Raw genomic sequence first — 5,034 nt, 5'->3', positions numbered from 1 at the left:
CGGTGGGAGGGGGAAGCTCTTTCCTGCAGTCCTGGTTTATGCTTTCTCAGCTCTGGTAAATCAGTTACCATTGTGCTAATTACTTCTCATCTTTCAGAAACATGTTAACTTCTTCATTGTCTCCACTCCCATTCTCTTTGTATTTTGGAATTACACTGTTTTCATTTCTTTTACTGTTTTTTCAGTGGGTGTCAGAAAGGAGTGGCAGTTAACACATGTATCCACACTGTCACTTTAAACGAAGTCCAAAATGCTGTCAATCCTTTTGCATGGCTTTGAAGTATCATAATAAAAAACTGACATGAAAGAATGAAGTGATTTTCACTCTAGAGATTCATCATCTCGTTTTCTGGCATGGGGTGTGTGATGGCCAAACAAAGGCAAATAACCAGAGAGCACACACATCAGACCTGAGACTGCAGTATCCACTGGAGAAAATTCACAGAGACAGAAGTAGCAGGCAGGTGGGTACTTTTGCCCATTCCTTCTAGGGCAGCACAGAGATCCAGCAAAGGCAGACATTAGATTGCATGAGAGGGATTTTAGCTGCATGATTAAGGAAGCACTTGCCCCACTTCCAGAGGGTAAGAGGACAGGATACAACAACAGTATGACATGATGGAACCTTGGCTGCAGCCCTAGCCCCAATCTAGAGAGTGGCAAAACCTAAGAAGGAACTGCCCTTGGTGGGCCCAGGAAGCTGAATTCTGGGGATACTGGCTAAGGGAAGTCCCTTGTGCTCTATCGACATGGTGGCAGTGGAACCGCCCACTTCAAGGGGTCCTGCAAAATCAGACATGAGGATAATGGCAGGAATCACAGTGGACCGAAGAGTAGATGAATTTTGTTGATTTCTTAAGTACAATACTTGTAAGCTCCCCAGATTTCCATGTAACTCTAGAGAAGGAAATAATGATGGAATTGGGTTAAAGAAAAATAAATGTGAGATTTCTTACACACTCGAGTTAGTGAATTAGGTGTCACATATACTATATATGTTAGAAATATTGTCCCACTGACTCACTATGGCCTGACATAAATTAATATGAAACTAGGATGTTTTCAAAGGCTTGTTGGGGGCCTAAAACAGAGTTGATCTTTTTTTACTGAAAAGACTATGGAGACTATTTATTGCTATGACAGTTTCAGTATGTTGGCCCCTAGATGTTCCGAACTTCAGGGGGACATTATAGTGATGAGGAAGTAGAAATGAAAGAAATTTAAATGGCACAATTGGAAGAGGAGTAAGAGCAAGGTGAATCTAGATGATACAGACCAGTATGGGGCAACCCCATGGTCTCCCCCTGTATTGGACCAGCCACCAGGCTATTGTCAAAAAAACAAACTCAGAGGGGCTTCCCTGGTGGCGCAGTGGTTGAGAGTCTGACTGCCAATGCAGGGGACATGGGTTCGTGCCCCGGTCCGGGAAGATCCCACATGCTGCGGAGTGGCTGGGCCCGTGAGCCATGGCCGCTGAGCCTGCGCGTCCGGAGCCTGTGCTCCGCAACGGGAGAGGCCACAGCAGTGAGAGGCCCACGTACCGCAACAAACAAACAAACAAACAAATAAACAAAACCAAACTCAGAGTACTGGATAAAACAAAGCAGGAAGATGAATTTATTGTAAGAATTTCAACCTGAAGTTGGGAAACTCAAGGCTTACGTGAGCAATGAGTTCTGAGTTGCTCACAGACTAAGGGATTTTTATGGGGTAAATGTGGCACTAGTTATTTGGCTTTTCCAGCTGACTGGTTGCCTAGTGGCCTTCTTCCTTATTTGGATCAGGGTAGCTGGGTCACGGGAATGAGGAAGTCCAGAAATAGTGTGAACAGACTTAACATTTGGGGATTAGGTGGCGTCCTCTGCTGATCTCTGAGAAGAGTTGGAAGTTTCTGTTAGGTGAGGTTGTTTTTTTTCCCTTTCTGTGCCTGCATTGACTGTCTCCATTTTGTCCCTGACATTTGTCCCTGACATAAGTGACTCCATTTTAGTTTGGTTCTACCCAGATAATAATAACTTTAGAAACTGGCCCAGAGAGGACCCACTTCTCTTGCCTCTGAGGTCTTGTGCTGAACAAGTGCTTGTGTGTTCTGCTGGCTGGTCTCACAGATGAAGGAGGATCAGGGGTGTCTGAATACCACACAGCTTGGTCTGGAAAATGGATCAAATCCAGACTGGTAAGCTCTGGGACCTTGGGTGTAGTGTGAGTGGGATTTCTGAGGGTAGGATGATGGGGGCGTTTGGCCTGGAGGCTAAGAACATTGTCAAAGTAAAATTAACCTCGGCTGAGGCAAATCATGCATTTCAAAGTAAGCAGACTGAAGACGTCTTCTGTGGCTGAAAAATATAGTTGTCTATCTTGTTTTCATTTGAAATAGCTTATTTTGCACAGTTACCTATGAAGAGATGCTATGAGCAAACAACATTTCACAGTTAACTAGTTTACAGGATCTATCAAAGGAGAGAGTATCTTACTAACAGCTGAACATGTTCAAAAGCCTAGAATTCAACTGTATAGATACCACAGTACATGCTAGTTATGAAGTGACTGTGATGTTAGGTAAAAAGAAAAAAAGTTCCTTCAATGAATAGGAAATAAAGAATTTTATTAATACAAATTGCATTTGCTTTATAAATATGTATATATGTGTATGTATGTATATGTGCATGTATACACACACACACACACACACACACACACACACATATATATATATATATATTTTTTTTTTTTCTGCACTGTGGCATGTGGGATCTTAGTTCCCTGACCAGGGATCAGACCTGTGCCCCCTGCATTGGAAGCATGGAGTCTTAACCATTGGACTGCCAGGGAAGTCCCTGTATATATGTATTTTTATAAGTGTAAAATTTACAACAGGCAACCTGTGTGGAGTTTGAGAAGGGCAGTGACATGTGGGGGAGTGGGTGTGGTCATTCTCACATGTCCTCTCTCTTGTACTTTGAAGCTGGTCCCAGAACAATGGCTCAGGGGGCCTCAGTGCCAGGCACTGAGGGGTAAACATGATCTTTCTGGGACTCACTGGCTTCATTTCCAGTGATGCTGCAGAGTGTAGGCTTGGTTTTGTTGAAGTAATTAAATGAGAAGGCCATTAGACTGGGGTGACTTTAATGCCTTGGCAGCTTAAGGAAACAAAGCAAACCAAACCCTAAGTCAAAGTCAATGCACTTGAATCCAAGAAGTTGGAACTTATGAACAACCAATCACAAACAGCAACTAGGCTTTCCCAAATAAGGCAGTCACTTCAGTTACAGCCAAGGTAATGATTTCCTTGTTTTGCTTCTATGGCTTCTCTGTAAAAACCTCTCCCCCTGCTCCTGTCAGGTGCTCCTAACAATTTCTGGTTTGGTGCTGCCTGATTTGAATGGACGTGTGCTCAAGTAAATTCTTGAAAAAAAAATTTTAATATGCCTCAGTTTACCTTTTAACGGTTTGCTTTTACTGCAACATGGTGGTAAAGAGCATTGGAGGTGGGGGCAGGGGACAGAGGGAGAGCTGGTCTCTGAGTCTGTTTTGGTCTGAGGCTTAGGAGAAGGAAAGCTTCCATATGGTACAAATTGATTATTAGATTTCTGTCTGGAGATTGGGTCCAAGGCTCTGGCTGGTACTCAAGTGTTCCTTTCCTTTTCTATATCTGGGTAAGAACAAGGATAATAGCTAAGATAATTCCCTTATTTCTGAGTTTGATGGCCATAACAATATCCAGATATCTCTCAGTACGACTCCAGTTTCTAACACAGCATGAGGTTCTCAGCCCCTCTCAACCTGGCGGCCGTCTACCTTTCGAATTGACTTATTTCGCTTGGTGTTCCCTCATCAGATCTCTTCCTGTCCTTGGAACACATGATACCCTCATGAGCTTATACGTTGTTCCTTTCTTTCCTTTGTTCTGTTTTCTTTATCTAACAGCTTACTTTTTTTTTTTTTTGCGGTACATGGGCCTCTCACCGCTGCGGCCTCTCCTGTTGTGGAGCACAGGCTCCGGATGCGCAGGCTCAGCGGCCATGGCTCACGGGCCCAGCCGTTCCGCGGCACGTGGGATCCTCCCGGACCGGGACATGAACCCGTGTCCCCTGCATCGGCAGGCGAACTCTCAACCACCGCGCCACCAGGGAACCCTAACAGCTTACTTTTAACCCATCCTTCAAGGCTGTATTGGTTTCCTAAGGCTGCCATAACAAATCACAAACTTGGTGGCTTAAAACAACAGAAATTTTTCTTTCACAGTTCTGGAGGCCAGAAGTCCGAAATCAAGGTGTTGGCAGGATTGGTTCCTTCTGGAGGCTCTGACGGGGATTCAGTTCCATACCTCTCTCCCAGCTCTGGGGGTGGCTGGCAATCTTTGGCCTTCCTGGCCTTATCACTCCGGTCTCCGCCTCCATCTTCACATGGGCTTCTCCTTATTTTTACTCTTCTCAAATCTCCCTTTTCTCTCTTTTATATGGACACCAGTCATTGAATCTAAATCCAGGAAGACTGCAAGATCTGTAACTTCATTACATCTGCAAAGACCCTTTTTCCAAATTCTATCACAGTCACAGACACTGGGTACTAGGACTTGGGCATATCTTTGGGGACTATTGCTGAACTCACTACAGCAGCCTAACTCACTTTTCTCACTCAAGTCTTTCCTAATCAGTCCACACCGTTTCCCCCTGCTCTGTGATTCTGTGGCACTATTCTAATTGTGTGCCTGTTTCCCGTGGGAGATTAGGAGCTCCTTAGACTTGGCGTTCCTAGCACAGTGCCTGACATATTGTAAGACCTCAGTGTGCTTGTTGAACTTAAAGAATTGCTCATGTCACTTTGTCATTCTAAGGCTGACTTACAACAGCAATTATGTTATTCAGACCAGAGCGGCTCACAATCCATTGTGAAATCAGTGAGCTCCTACCAAGGCCCGATACCTTCTCTGAACTAGAAAACATTTTACTCACCTGTTTTTAAAAAATTTTTATTTATTTATTTTTGGCTGCGTTGGGTCTTCGTTGCTGCACGCAGGCTTTTCTCTGGTTG

This window comes from Phocoena phocoena, chromosome 3 (genome assembly GCF_963924675.1).
Source record: "Phocoena phocoena chromosome 3, mPhoPho1.1, whole genome shotgun sequence".
Lineage (NCBI taxonomy): Eukaryota > Metazoa > Chordata > Mammalia > Artiodactyla > Phocoenidae > Phocoena > Phocoena phocoena.
Note: the sequence above shows the minus strand (reverse complement) of the source record.